Raw genomic sequence first — 16,693 nt, 5'->3', positions numbered from 1 at the left:
TACAAATACATTTGATTTGAGTAAATGACATCAAATGAATTATTAAATCAGTGTATTATGTACGAGCAATTAATATACAAGCTGTATATTCGTAATATAAGTACCTTGTTAGGCAAGGTGCCTTGTGCAATGTGCAATGAGTGATAGATATGTAATAATGTGTTAATGACAGTGGTAGTCCTTAGCCTTGTTGATGAGGCCAGCTGTGGATAGAAAGAAACTGTTCCTGTGGCGTGAGGTTTTGGTCCTGATGGACCGCAGCCTCCTGGCGGAGGGGAGTGGCTGGAACAGTGCGTGTCCAGGGTTGGGGGGGTCGGCCACAATCTTTGCCTCAGGGTCCTCTAGAGATGGCAGATTGCAGCCGATCACCTTCTCGGCAGCGTGGATGATATTGTAAGGCTGGGTGTCCCCCTGCCCCCACTTTGCATATGCTAAAATCTGGAGTTGCTCAGCAGGGTCTCAATTGATAGCTCTCACACCCCATTGTGTAACTTACTGTAGCATTGCTAGTCATACGTTGATAAGTAAGGGTCAAGAAGTGGTCTGATTAGTTGTTCTTCTGTATAAAGGGAATGGTGAAGCATTGTTCTGTGGATTCTTGATCTCCTGAGACCTTCTCCTCAGCTCTGGCTTGTCCTTGTATTCCTTCTCCTTCCTCACATCTTGCTTTCTGTCTCTCTAATTTACAATAATCATGGTATTAACTTTCATTTTGTAACATGTTTGCCTTGTAACTGATTTAATTAATTTGCAATGTTATTAAAGGTTTATTTAATTTAACTGTGCTCTGATTTAACCCATAGTCTGTAGATCATCCTGGTGAATGATAATGTTCGCACTCTGTATGCACGCTACAAGACACCGTATTTGAGGAAGTGCATATGCGTCGGTGACTTTGGGTTCAGTGTGCACACATCCCTCCAGGTGGTATTATGTAGCCTGTAACACCTGACTGTATTAAAGTTCAATATAGTTTTTGGAAGCTTATAAAATAAACAAAACCGACTTGGATTCAAAGAAAGGACTCCCCCAGTTATTTCAGTCAAATAACTGTAATTCCATTGGTATTGGCATCATTTGGTTCATGTTAATACACTGTTCAATTTCCCATCTTCCTTTAAACCATAGGGGAATTTGTTTTGGTTGTTTGGACAATATTTAACCTCCTACAAATATGCTGCAGTCTGCCCTTGGCAGTAGCAGCAGTGTACCAAATGGTGATGGAGGACGTGAGGATGGACTCAATGATGGCTGTGTAGAATGCCCCATTATTGTCTTTGGCAGGTTGAACTTCTTCAGCTGCCGGAGGAAGTACATCCTCTGTTGTGCTTTCTTGGTGAGAGAGCTGATGTTCAGTTCCCACTTGAGGTCCTGGGAGAGGATAATGCCCAGGAAGCGAAAGGACTCCACAGTGTTGACTGGGAAGTTGCACAGGGTGATGGGGCTGAGTGCGGCCGGGTTTTTCCTGAAGTCTGTTTAAATTGAGAAAAAAACGAAAACCTAACCTGTGAAGCTTGAATCCAACCAAATTAACAATTAGTTTGTTTGTAGCAGGAAAAAAAACGTTTTTATTGAGTTCACAATGCAAAGTTCCTTGACCAGAGAATGATTAATCATTCAATGTATCCTTACTCTCAGTTCAACTTGACTGATGTCTTGAACTTGAACTTTAATAAAATATGATTGAATATGTATGAAATACACATTTTTTATGTTACATTGATTACTTGCTGTATGTCAAATTCCTTAGTTATTTCTAGATTTTCCAATAAACAATCTGACACTTTACTCTGCTTTTGGGGTCTTTCATACCTGGCCAGCATTGTGGACTAAAAGTCAGGCTAGAGTTTAGCATTGTGGACTAAAAGTCAGGCTAGAGTTTAAAAACAGGCATCCTTGGTTACATTTAGTCATTTAGCAGACGCTCTTATCCAGAGCGATTTACATTAAGTACAGGGACATGGTTAGAGTGAAGGGACCGAAAGTTAGGTACAGTAGATATCAGCACACATGCTGACATACAAACGCAGTTTGTATATGGAAACGTCACAGTGCTTAGTGTATGGGGTGTCGCTCTGGGACAGGCGAGTATGAGGCTGGGAGGGGAAAATCACAGTATACTCACTACAAAAACATAGACTACACCACTGCCCCGATGGCCAGTCCGCCCCTGCCTACACTCGAAACCATGCTCACGAAGAGGTATCGACCTTTCGTAGCAATGGGTACCGACAGGGACATGCACAGGAATTTTGAAGGGCAGTTGCTCTGGCCTGAAAAAAGGGCAACCCCCCGCCCCCCCCCCCCCAAAAAAAAAAGAAAAGAAAAAAGAATAGCCTGCCTACTAATGATAACGATTCATGTAATGCATGAATTATTTCCATCATTTATTCTTCTTGTTAAAACAAAATGTTATAAACTAACCATCAGCAGACGCTTAGTTTTCCTACCAAAAAATTAGCATGTGATAACGGGCTGGTTGTCTGGTAGGCAAGCTAGCCGTCTGATTATTTAGGCTAAACGTAGCAAACTGAGCCTGGATTTATGAAGATTTCAATTGATTTCATAAAACTTGATGATGATCGTTCGTTTGTTATACATTTCTACAACTTAAAACTCACTTTTTCTGACAACGTCAGAGCAGGTTTTGATGGTCACAGAATAAAACAACCGTGACCGTCTCTTAAGTGCAAGAAAATGCAGGCTTAGGTGGCGGTCGCGTGCAGTTTCGCAGAGTAAACAGAGTAGGGGGCATACCCCCCTCCCCCTTGTGACTTCCACAGCCTTTCGTTTACTGTAGATGTGGTACACTCCCCACTGTCAAAATATGTAATCGTTCGATCCGCTAAAGGGATATGTGTAATACTGTAAATATTTTGCTTTGTAACTTACCGTTCAAATTGCCTGTTTTACAACTTCCTTGTGTGTAGAATATGTGCGTGGAACAGTCTGATGACAGTGATTTTGAAAGCCCAGTTCTACAACGGAGACACATAACCCCTGATCGACGTGAAAATCACTGTAAATAACAGCCCCTTGAGGTCAATTGCTGGTCTGATTTTCTTAGTGAGTCAGAGAGATGCAGTGTCCTGTGTCCACTACCCAGAGAGAGCACTGTGAGAGGCAAGTGTAGTGTAGTCCATCTTGTTCCGAGCCGTAATTCTACAATATTCACTACTGCAGGAAAATATTGATTATCTTGTTCCGGTCCATGTTTATCCAATTCGCTGGCGCTGTCAGATGAAACAAGGGTCCTACAACTGCGGCCCTGAAACTGCGGCTCTCAGGGTCTCCGAGGTCTCCTGCTCTGCAGGTTCATACTATTGGAAAAAACTCGAACTAATAAGAATAAAACTTAGGGTTTTCAGGGAGGACAACAAATTGACATTTTCATTGATTTGGGGAATTCCTTTTTTTTTTGTGTGTGTGTGTTTCTTGTCATTGAGTCAATTGCCATCGTTGTTTGTTTGTTTATGTTTTTTTAACATGAAAATTAAAAATAAAACAGAGGTAATAGAGAAACAAAATATCCAAAATAATAACAACAACAATTCTATTATTCTCTGAAATATAGCCAATTTGTTCTGTGTGTTTCATTCTATAGTGCAAACAGTACCATCTTTCAAAAGACCCTAATCTTCTGATACATGTTCCCATTGATCACATTATTATTCTTTTGTAGCGGTGTTAAAGTAAGACACTCGTTAAACTGGCCTGTTTCAAGGCAGAGGAGAAGGTGCCGGAAGTAAGAGAGGAGTTAAGGACATGGAGAAGAAAACTTATGATGGAGGGAGAGATGGTTTGAAAAAGAGGAGAGGGGACTGGATCAAGGAGACGGGAGGTGGGGCGATGAGAGAGAATGAGGTCAGAGATCTCTGCCTCATCCAGGGGAGAGAAAGAGTGTAGACATTTATTTGGGTCGGTCATAGAGGGTGAGTGGCTAGGAAAGGTGGGCTGAGGAAACTGACTGCTAATTTCGACACTTCTCAAAGAAGGAGGAGAAGTTGTCTGCTGTCAGGGAGGAGAGGGGGCGGGGAGGGGGGGCGGGGAGGGGGGTGAAGAAGGGTGGAGAGGGTAGAGAAAAGTCTGTGAGGTTAATTTTGTTCAGGAATTAGTAGGTTTTATCAACAGTTATGCATCGCTCTTAGTTGTGGTGCTGCTTTGTCGCTCTAGCGCTTCAAGTCACGTGACTCTCACTCGCAGTGTCCGTGGCGTAGAGCTGGCAAGCCGCAAGCGGCATTTGTGCAGGCAGCGACTAGATTACACAAACACAGTTTTTTACGTGATTTAACATAATGTTTTGATCGAACGAGTTGCAATAAAGTGCTCACATTAAGAAAAGTAAGTACTGCGTTCATAACGTGATATAACATTTTAGTTGACGTTGTCAAGGGCCCCTTAGATGTCATGTGCCCCTGGGCAAGTGCCCAGTTGCCCTGATGGTTAATCCTGCCTTGTGTGTGGGGTGGGGGCTGAAGTCTGTCTATATACACAGTAGGCCTAATGCTGATAATAACTTATCCAGTACTTAAAATGACTATGAATGGTTGTTTATTTCTGTCTATTTGGCCCTGGACATAACTCCCACAGGTTCATTTATTCGTACTAGGTGGCGCCATTGCAGCATGAAAACTGGGTTTATTGATCAAATAGAAATGTCACCTTTCTGTCTAAAACGCATTGTTTAGGAAGAGACGTAGCATAGCCCTCTCCATGGCGTATCGACATATTATGACGTCATCGGGTAGACAGGGATTGTGACGCAATTTACAAACTTAAAAGAACGTCACAAAATCAAATCAGTCATTGATCCAGCAGGCAAGGAGCGAACCGCGTCTACTTTTTTCTCGTTGGAAAGTGTAGTGGAAATGTATATTTATTGTGCACATGTATATTTATTTGAATACTTCCTAGATTGTCATCTTTAAAGAAACATGGATGACATCCCGAAACATAAAAAACTTCGGCAGCCTAAACAGAAGGTAAGTCTGGTGAACCTAAAGTAAATAAAAAAATTTAGACTGTCGATAAACATCGACGAAAATACTAGATTTTTCTAAATTGTTTCAGTAGGCTACTTGTGCGTTTGACAGTTGTGTTTCACAAACATTCTACCCCTAAACTGTAGACCTTTTTCATAGTCATAAAATAAAATAATCTCTGTTCAAGACACTCGTTGTATTTCCCCGTTAGCCCCTTCTCACTCCTCCTTATGTTTGTGTGCGCGTGTGTTTTCATACTTTCATAAATTCTGTGTATTTACGTGGTGTGTGGTGTGTCTCTCTCTCTCTCTCTCTCTCTGTGTGTGTGCGTGTGTGTGTGTGTGTGTGTGTGGGGGGGGGGGGGGGGGTGTGCGTGCGTGTCTAGCCTGCTCGTCTCGCTACCAACCGCCTCGCGCCCTGTTGGCCAGCGCTGGGAGCTGAACTGAAGCTTCCTGCCCTGCTGTTCTCAGAAGTTCAGAACCCCTTCCAGGTTGGAACACATACCTGGAGAGACTCAACACATTTGACACTTTGTTCATGTTGTTCACATTGATCAAAAGCAACATACAAGCATACAGTAGATAATAAAGGTTCAGAAGTGCATACGTCCAACAGTGTTTCAGTGGGTAGAGCAAAGGGAGTCTGTATTTGACCAGCTAATATCAACATAATCTCAGATACAATATGCTAATGTCGAAGTGCAATAATAACAATATAATCATGTCAGAACTTGGTGCCAAAGCTTCATCGATGCCGGGAGCCCAGCCGCAAGAGCAAGGCTGCCAGGAAGGCTGCAGGAGCTGAGGATACAGAGGCAAACAAGGGGCCCCTGCCAGAGTCCTGGAGGGTTGTGGAGGACGCTGGAGCGGCTTATCGTTCAGCCCTGGCTGACGAGCTGGCAGGACTAGGCATGGTGGTGAGTAGAAGGCCCTAATCCACCTCCCTGGTACTACAGACTCCAGCCAGGCTCCTCCCCTCCTCTCCATCTTCCTCAGCCTCTCCTATATCTCTGATACTGGCTCTGTAACTGTGACTTGCTAAGTATGTTTCTTGCCTTAAGGTGACTGGTGGTGCATGTGCGAAGATGCTTCCCATCCCCCAGACCAGCTACTGTGAGTCTTTGTTCATTAATCTATCAACATTTAAATGATTACTTTCTGTCAAGAGAAGGGATCCACCAATCACATTGTGACTCTGCTCTTTCTCTAGGTGTTCTTCCAGCAATCGAAAGTTCCTCTCGCCTAGTGGAACCAATCAGAGCATCGGCCTCTGAAACACTCGGGCCCCCTGTTACAGTCATTCGCAGGGGCGCCGTACAGGGGGGAAAAGTTAGGACGATTCTAAGGGCCCCTGACTGACAGGGGCCCCCAAAAATAGAAAAACTAATAGAAATGATCAAAAAATATTAACATATATTTTCTTTTTCATGCGGCCCAAAATTCCTGGCGGCACCCATGGTCATTGTAAAATCATCAACAGGGTCCTGTTGAGAAAGGTAAATAAAATGTTTACGTGAATTCCTTTTACTCAGTCTGATCACCACATGTATCTGTATTGCCACATGACATGTTCTCAGAAGATCAGAACCCCCTCCAGGTAGGAACACATACCTGGAGAGACTCAACACGTTTGACACTTTGTTCACGTTGTTCGCATTGATCAAAAGCAACATACAAACATACAGTAGATAATAAAGGTTCAGAAGTGCATGAGTCTAACAGGATTTCAGTGGGTGGAGCCAAAAGGGGTCTGTATTTTACCAGCTACTATCAACAAATATCTCAAATATAATATGCTAATGTCGAAGTGCAATAATAACAATATAAACATGTTAGAACTTGTTGCCAAAGCCTCCTCGATGCCCGGAGCCCAGCCGCAAGAGCAAGGCTGCCAGGAAGGCTGCAGGAGCTGAGAAGGAGCTGGCAGAGTCCTGGAGGGTTGTGGAGGACACTGGAGCGGCTTATCATTCAGCCCTGGCTGACGAGCTGGCAGGACTAGGCATGGTGGTGAGTAGAAGGCCCTAATCCACCTTCTGGTACTACAGACTCCAGCCAGCTCCTCCCCTCCTCTCTATCTTCCTCAGCCTCTCCTATATCTCTGATACTAGCTCCATTACTGTGACTTGCTATTTTTCTGTGACTAAGTATTTTTTCTTGCCTGCAGGTGACTGGTGTTCATGTGCGAAGATACTTCCCATTCCCCAGACCAGCTACTGTGAGTCTTTGTTCATTAATCTATCAACATTTAAATAATCACTTTCTGTCAAGAGAAGGATCCACCAATCACATTGTGACTCTGCTCTTTCTCTAGGTGTTCTTCAGCAATCGAAAGTTCCTCTCGCCCAATGGAACCAATCAGAGCATTGGCCTCTGAAACACTCGGGCCCCTGGGCTGCAGAGCCACACCAAATGGAAGGGTGAGTACTTATTCCTCTCCACCTCCGTCTCCACCTCTGTCTCCACCTCCGTCTCTACCTCTGCCCGCATGCCGACCTGAGGCGCAGTCTCCAGGTTTTTCTCCTCCTCCAACCTTGAATGACCCCGTGACCCGGGACACCCACGCCCAGTCTTCTGTCATTGGAGGAGACCGGGGACAAGCTTTTTGTGTTGGAGGCCATAATGTCACACCCGTGAGTGTTCCTCCAAACGTCCCCTTTAGATTAGTGTCCTGTTCAGCATATGTTACGATGTATCATCAGTTGTACTGTACTGTAAAGTGATGTCAAACGTCAGTTCTTGTTCTCGTTACAGTCATTGGAAAATCATCAACAGGGTCCTGTTGAGGAAGGTAAATAAAATGTTTACGTGAATTCCTTTTACTGAGTCTGACAATCACCACATGTATCTGTATTGCCACATGACATTTCCCTCCTCCCTCCCTCCCTCCCTCCCTCTAAGAACAAGAGCGTAGCTGAGCTGCAGGAGCGCTCGGAGGAGGTCATGGAGTGGGTTCTCATGGTGACCAACGGGGTGGTCCTGCCCGCCCTGGCCCTTTACCAGGTCCTCCACATCCGCCAAAGACCAAGATGGCCGCCCGCTGTCCGCCGCCATCTCCTACAGCAGCTGGGACTCCCAGAGCGACAGGTCCTCTTCCGCAGGGCTGCTGTCCCCAGCCAGGGCCTGTCACTGGCTCTCTGACTGGGATGGTATGTTTCAGCCCTGATGATTCTCCCCAGGACCAGGCCTCTTCTCTGGGCTCCACCCAGCCCTACGTCCCCCAGGGCGTTCTGAGAATGATCTCAGAGAGGTTCCACCCTCTGCTGATAGGAGGGCAGGGATCCAGGCCCCAGAGCAGGCTGCTGGGAGGCAGGCCTCTGATGTTGGACCTCTGATAGGCCCAAGGAGGAGGACGTCCTCGCCACGGCATCCCTCACCATGGCAGAGATTCTGTTGAAGGTGCAGGCAGTGATGGATACACAAAAGCACGATGCAGAGGACAGGCTGTCAGCCTGTGTGGAGGAGCTCTACAAGTCTGTCATTGGAGAGGTGCTGGAGAAGTTTGTACTCCAGTGCCCCAGCTGCTTGCTGTCGGACTGCCGCCTGACCAGCATCTCCGAGGACCTGATATGCAACGCCTGGCAGGACGCCAAGGAGAAGATTCAGGTCCTTGCCAACAGCCACACCGACGCCATCAACGAGCTGGTGTCCCTGCGGGCCTCCATCCTCATTGGTAGCGTGGCGGAGGCGGAAGAGATGGAAAAAGAGATGGCTTTGCCCAGCCCGCGTGATGTCACCGACCCTCTGCTCCCTGCAGGAGAGCCTCTCTGGAATCCTGGCCCGCCACGCCCTGTTCCACAGCCCTGGCGTGGTCCCCACGGAGGTGAAGCTGGAGCTGGTGAGATGGTGGGGGGCTTCCTCCAGGAGATGGAGCCCACAGAAGGAGGCTCTTCCCTGGACCAGCCCCAGCCCCAGGAGTCCTACAAGGCCTCCCTGCTCCAGAGCGTGGCAACGGCCTGCAACGTGATCCACAACGTCCTAAAGAACTTCCACACAGCCCAGCAGCTGATTGGGCAAGTGGAGGTGGCAGACTTCCTGCAGCCTGGAAGTCAGACCTTCACCATGGTGGTGAAGTGTGTTAGCCAGAGCCTGCTAGGGAGATGTTGCCATGGAGCTGATGCCCTGTGGAGGAGGAAGAGCTCGGGGGCCAGCAACAGCAGCGGGAGGAGCAGCAGGAATCAGGAATACCTCCCTTTTTACACCCAGCAGGAGCGACCAGTGGAGTGCAGCTGTGCTAGCAAGGAGGAGCAGGAGGAGGAGGATCCTCAGAAGAAGGAGGAGACCGCCCCTTACTCCTCCAGGAGCACTAGCGCCTGGAGCGAGGCTAGCAGTGCTGCCAGCTGCCAAGACTTCAGCCTTACCGCTGAAATCATGCTGGACACCATCGTGCGGATGGCCCACTCAGCCTCCAGATCCTCCCCCAACGATGACGATGACAAACGCGACGGAGGCTCCTCTGTCAAATCGTTTGACCAGGCGAAGTACGACCTGGGCCGCCTGCTGGCATCCCACAGCATGTGCACCAGGATGTTCCAGGGGAGGATCCACCACTTCTCTGAGCAGTTGATTGGCCGCATTTATCAGATCCTCCTGGACACCCGGATGGGACAACTCCCCTCGACACCCCATTGCCGCTCCGAGCCCAACTTCCAGAACCTGGAGGACAAGGAACGTCGAGACCAGGAGTTCTTCACCCCTCTGCTGTACAATTTCTTCCAGACGGCCTTCAAGGGCCTGATGGGGAACCTGCTGGGCGAAGAAGACTTCACGGACGACCACCGTGCATCCTGCAGCGATGCGTCCTCGGACGGTAGTGACAGCAACAGTGATAGCAGCAGTGACAGCAGTGACCTGTCCCTCCCTGGACTGGTCCCGTGGGATGACGCCGGGCCCCAGGCAAGGGGTGGAGGGTAGAAGGAGATCGCAGAGCAGGTTGAAGCCCTCCTGCAGCCAGGACCAGAGGTGGGCACTGGAGGCCATTTGTGAGGTGTTGACTACCCAGGCAGAAAGTGACCTCTACAAGAACCTGCAACAACCCACGAGAAAACATGGTCGTTTTCATCAAAGGTAGAGACATTTTTAACTTAAGATAAAAAAAAAACCTGGTAACTATTCCATTGAAAGACATGCTATTGAAGGACAGATTTGTAAGTTTTGAGGTCTGCTGAATGACAGTGTTGGTCCAGTAAATAACTATATTAATAATATTGTAGTTAATAGCCGAAATATTTTATAAGAAAGGTATAGTTAATAGCTATAATAGTAATATTGTAGTTAAAAGTGGTGTTTTCTTGTGCCAGGCCTTGATGCTGAAGCCATGACCAGGGTAGGTAACCTAGCCGGCTCCTCCTCTGAAGAAATCAACCAGGAAGTGGCAACAGAAGGTCTCGAGCCAGAGTCAAGTCTCACCAACCAGCAAGTTGGCCAGCTTGAGATGGATGACATGAAAATGCTGCCTACCCTGATGATTTCCACGAAAAGGATGAAGGGTCAGATTGCCAGATGAATGACTTTTCCAAGGGTGCATTGATTGAGGAAGAGGAGAAGGATGAAGATGATGGAGCTGCAGGCCTCCCTGAGGAGGTCCAGAATCATCCCTCCCTACCCGTGAGCCCCTCTGAGACCCCGTCCCTCCAGCCTGAGGAGGCTCTGATCCAGGAGAAGGTCCTGATGCCCCCCCCGGCCCAGCGCCCTGCACCACCAGACCCTGCATGACCTGCTGCACAGGTTGGTGGGACGCCTGGCCCTCCAGGGGCCCCTTCGTTCCTGCTTCACCCCCACCAACTCGAGACAGAGACTGTCCTCCTCCAAGAAGTGGGCTGGTTTCTCTGGAACCAGGCCGGGATCGGCCTCGTTCTGGAGCATGAACCCCAGAACCCGCTCTTCTGTGGGGGCCGACGCCCTAGACGCCATGTTTGAGGCGACCTACGCTGAGCTGATGCTCTGTTCTGATAGCAACAGGGCCCAGGTCAACTCCGCCCTCCAGGGAGGGGCAGGCATCGTCTGCATGGCTGAGAATGTCGCCAAGGTGATCTGCCGTCACGCCGAGGTTTGGCGGCCTTCTGCCGTGTCGGGTGAGAGTCATGATTTGGAAACAGGTTGTGAGGAGAAGGAGAGCACAGAGGACTCTGCTGGTTTGGAAAAGGCCGGTGGAAGTTCCAGCCCCTTCATAAGCAACACAAGCTTGGATGAAGGACTTGAAATGGACACTGCTGGCTTGGAAAAGGCCGGTAGAAATTCCACCACCTTCGTCACAAACACAAGCTTGGATGAAGGACTTGAGATGGACTCTGCTGCCTTAGAAAAGGCCAGTGGAAGTTCCAGCCCCTTCATAAGCAACACAAGCTTGGATGAAGGACTTGAGATGGACTCTGCTGCCTTAGAAAAGGCCAGTGGAAGTTCCAGCCCCTTCATAAGCACACAAGCTTGGATGAAGGACTTGAGATGGACTCTGCTGCCTTAGAAAAGGTCAGTGGAAGTTCCAGCCCCTTCATAAGCAACACAAGCTTGGATGAAGGACTTGAGATGGACTCTGCTGCCTTAGAAAAGGCTAGTGGAAGTTCCAGCCCCTTCATAAGCAACACAAGCTTGGATGAAAGACTTGAGACGGAGTGTGCTGGCTTGGAAAAGGCCATCAGACTTGCCTCCTGCCTCTCATCCTCCTCCACTTCCTGGTCCTGCTACTCCTCCTCTTCTTCCACCTCTGTTCTCTCCTCTCCTTCGTCCTCCAAATCCTCCATCAGCTCCTCCACCTCCAGGGGCTCCACAGCTCAGGCCCCTAGCCCAGAGGGACATCATTTGGGAAAGGACCGACACCCCAATCCTTCGGAAATGGTTCACTCTGGTAAGCTGAAAACAACACCACACACTGGCACTAGGTAGAACTGACCTGAGCTGAGTCAGCGATAAGAAGGGACGACATGTGACAATCTCAATGTGTGTCTTTGCTCTCACGTCCAAACCCAGAAGAAAGAGAAGACTTTCCTTAAGGATGGACGGAATGTGGCTGCCAAGGAAGAAAGACAAGCATAATATTCAGGACAAACAAAGTTTCTCCCCTGAGCGCTGAACGTGAGATCCAGACTGCATATTTGCTCATTTAGGCTTTCACACTTAGTTGGCTCTCCCACCATTTCACACACACAGACTTGCACACAAACATTCACAGATAAACAGACACACACACAGCATACAGATATGCACACACACACACACACACACACACACACAGACACACACACACACAGGCATACAGATATGCACACACACAAACACACACAAACACTATTTTTAAGTGAGAGGTCACAGTGCTGAAGTTCCGTGTGATGTCATACCTTGTTGTGTGATGGTGTTTCCTGTCCAGGTCCAGACCTTGGTGAGTCCTCCATTGCTGGAGGAGAGGAGAAGAAGAAGAAGAAAAAGTCCTTCAAAGCTTTCTTCCGGGGGATCTCTGCAGTTCTCTCCAGGGCTTTTTGCTTCAGCTGCGTGAATGATATTCACCAGTAGAGGGCACCACCTGCTTAGTCAACTGGCTGGAAGAGAAAGAGTCACTACGGCAACAACTGTAGCTACTTCCCTCTTCTTCAGAACTGTGGAACCAATTTTGGGGTATATTCCAATAAAAACTACTGGAATTGTGTTTATATCTCCTTTGTAATCGTTAAGCTGTTTGTGTACAAGGTTGTGACATCACCATGTCAGGAATGCAGCCACACAGAGAGGCTGATGAGCATTTGTTAGAGTAATTGTACAAAACCTCTTTACATCAGTGTAAAAGTCACCTTAAACATTATCTTTTCTAAAACTTTAAAATACACATGACCAAACTATGTATTTCAAGAATGCTACTTGAGTTAGTTCAGAATAGTTGTTATTGTCCCCCAATTTAAAAAGAGCCTTCTTTTGTAATTATTAGATTGAAACACACCACTGTTCTTCTTTGTTCCAAGTGGTCTTGCTTGCCTCTGCTCACACATGTTTAGCTGACACACACAGAGACACACACAGGTCACAAACTGTGCTGGTTCCTTCGTGCCAGATATTGATTTATGGTGTGAGCCACTCTGTTTGATAACTTGTATTTTTGGAGCAGTTGATCCGGTTTGCAGTATTTTTTATTTCACTCACACGCACACGGGAACAGAAAATGAACCGGAACCATTTGACCTTTTTTGGAATCTTCACAAAACGTGATCTGCTCACAAAATTCACATTTGAGAATAGGTCATTATTGTCATCCAAAGAACAGCGCTATGAGAAAGGGGTGAGAAAAAGAGAGAGAGGCAGAGAGAGCCACAGACATTTCAGGTGACCACTTGTACTTCAGGTGACCATGGTGACCGTAATATTAAAAAAAAGCTTGATGAATTCCTGACTTGGAAAGAATTGCCGCATGAGAGTTCTTATCACCTGGGGGAAATAGTTTGGGACGTCATGTTCTGAGGCTGTGTTGTTTCAACTGTGATTGTATTGTTTCAGGAGTGAGCTAATGATAGGAAGGAACTGAAAACAGATGCATCTTTTAATTTAACAGTTTAATACAAATATGTCTGGTATAGGCTACCCCAATAATGACATCAATGGCATATCTTACCAATGGTACTAGTACATTTGATGTCAGTTGACTGATGATCAATGCATTTTTTTAAGAATCAATATCAAGTGGGTTCAATACTCCGCTCTCTAAACACCTTTTCTAAAGCCTCAGTGCAAGTGGCGAATTAAAGAAAGTTTAAATAGCCCAAACTTTTTACATAACTGAATGTTGTTAAATTATATAAAATATATTAAAACGTATATTTAAAAAAGATATACGTAAAAATTAAAATTGTGGGGACATGTGTCCCCCAGCAAAATTGGGCGGTGCGTTGTCCACTCAATGCATCGCACGCATCGACCAGTCATGGCCTACTTGGAAAAATACCCATACACTTAGAATTATTGTTGGATGATTACAAAGAAATTACATCATGTATGTTCCAAAAGTCCGTAAGAACACATTTCAGAAGACACGTCAGAATGTTAAAAAAAATCGGCACCATGAGTCTAAATACAGATTGCAAGGAGCAGTATAAATCTCAGTCGGTGTCCCCAAACTATAGTTGAGCAATCTCTGTGTAATCAAGCTACGACATGTGAAATAATATGATATAATGGCGATGTCAGAGGGCCGGTTGGTAAAGGGAGAGGGCCAGTATTTTGGACCATCCCAACATAGTTTTTCCCCAACCGAGCGACCCCAGATCCAACTTCCAGACCAAAATGTTCTGTGGGCGGGGCTAAGTTCGGCTGGCATTCAGGCTAGTTTATGGCCTGACAGCACCACTGATTTAAACTTCACCTGTTTACTGGTTCTACAGCATACGGAAACTATATGACTTAACCCGTCAGGTTTCAGCTGACAGCTTAACACTAGAGAAATTGAGTGTCAAGTATACATTTTCATATAAAAGTAGGTAGTAAAATTATTTATTGAAATCGCAGGGCTGCCAACTTTTCCTAAAACGTTGGCATGAGAAGTGGTGCGAGGGGGCGAGCACATTTTTTATACCTACAAGCCTACTTTTATTTATTTGTCACATCCAAACTTGACTTGCTTCTTTGCATGTCCTTGGCCCTTAGTCATTTCAACTTGATACAATGCCTGGTTCGCAATATTATTGAACCACAGACACACACAGAATTCTGGTATAATGGTATGAATGGAATATAGTATGCACTTTATAAAGGAATGTACGAATGTGTAGATCTTTGTTAGTCTGTGTTTGTCCTACATTGCTTTATGTAGCACCATGGTCCTGGAGGAACGTTGTCTCGTTGCTGTGAAGTGTACAAACTTATATGGTCGAACGACAATAAAAACCGACTACCACTATGATGATGATGTATCTAGGTGAATCCCTTTTATAAAATGCTACTTTCTGTGATAGGTCACCACATATGCTGTCCTTTTTAACAAATAAAGTGCATACATGCTCAACCTCTCTCTGCTCTTCTCAGGATACAGCAGTGGACCAGCCTGTGGATGGACTGAACTCTACAGCTCAGCTCAACATTACCGTCCTGGACTACAATGACAACACCCCCCAGTTCATTGACCTTCCTGACCCAATCTTCATAACAGAGGGGGAATACTCAGCCTCTACCCCAGGAGAGGTGCACCGTATCATGGCCACGGACAGTGACACAGGAGCCATAGCTGATGTTACCATCTCCCTCTCCTCACCCAGCACGCTCTTTCAATTCAGAGAGGTAGATCAAATATCCTCCATAACCGTTAATAAACCTGGATTGCTTGGGTTGCCAGCTTTAATAAAAGAGAAGATAGGGAATCTTTCTGCTAAAAGAGATTAGCTAGCTTTATTACAACAGTGTTGGACAGCCACATGTCTGTGTTTCTTGTGTCGAAGGACGGGACCTTGCTGGTTGTGGGTCCGCTAGACCAACAATGTTTATGAGCTAGTCATTGTTGCCTCAGATAATGGGACACCCCGGAGACAGGTACTGATACCAATGCCTATTCAAAATATGAATTTAAAGGGCAGTTCACCCAAATTGACCACCCAATGAAGTGCTTCTGCTCGATTTAAGTAATTAACCTCCTTATCCACCAGAACCTCACAACTATCAGACTGAGTGTGACAGACATGAATGACAACACACCAATGTTCAGTGCCTCCATCTACTCAAAAAGCATCCTGGTAAAAGACGCTAAAGTGGGGGGATGTGGTGTTGACACTTTTGGCAAAAAATAAGGACATCGGCAACAACTCATTCATTACTTACAGGTCAGTTGCATACACAAGCAAGCATACACATAGAGAAAAGAGAGACAAACTATGCAATGAACTCAAAGTACAGGACATGTGTTTGTTTTTGGCAGTAGCGGACTGGCCATTGGGGGCACCGGGGAAATTCCCAGTGGGCCGAGACACTTCTGGGCCGGAGGGGCCGCTTGCCTTATAATTTAACTACTGATAAAATGTTGCAGAAGATTGAGCGACAAGGTTGGCCGCCCCCCTTTCCACAAGGCCGGTTGGTCTATTCTAAATGAACGTCTGTGCAGCCCTTACCCCGCCCCCTTTGTATCGCTTACACACGACAGTGACACTGAGATCGAAAGCTAGCTAGTAGAGACTATATAACAGGAGGATGTGAGTGAAAGACAGAGTGGAATGGGTGTGTGTGTGTGCGTGCGATCATAGTATTTGCTGCATGCTAAAATTGAATTCAAAATAATGCCATTCAGTGGCATGAAACATGATCTGAATTATTTTACACAATATTAATACACTATTATTGTAGGTTTGTATTCATAGTATTTATGTGTTGGTGACCTTTTAGTTATTTATGTTGATTCGTCAACTTTTGCTATTTATGTCCCTGCTTAAACCACCCAGAATTACTACCTGGTCAAATTTGACCCAAAACACCACTTTTTCAAGTATTTAAAATAAAGAAAACTGATCAAATTGTGCTTGATTGTATTCAGTACACCACTGTGGAGGAATTAATGATGCCTTGTTTTGATCAGAATAAAATGTGTGTTTTTCATGCATTTAAACTTCAAAACTGGTAAAATTTGTTCCGAACACAATAGGAAGGGTAAGCACAATGGGCCTCTCAGCTGGGAAATCCGACAACATTTTGTAGCTATTTCAATAACACTTCAAAATGACAAAATCAATATGATCTTGGAATATGGAATGAAAGATT

The sequence above is a fragment of the Hypomesus transpacificus genome, unplaced genomic scaffold (genome assembly GCF_021917145.1).
Source record: "Hypomesus transpacificus isolate Combined female unplaced genomic scaffold, fHypTra1 scaffold_61, whole genome shotgun sequence".
Classification (NCBI taxonomy): Eukaryota; Metazoa; Chordata; class Actinopteri; order Osmeriformes; family Osmeridae; genus Hypomesus; species Hypomesus transpacificus.
The sequence above is the reverse complement of the archived record's forward strand: the minus strand, read 5'-3'. Positions refer to the sequence as shown.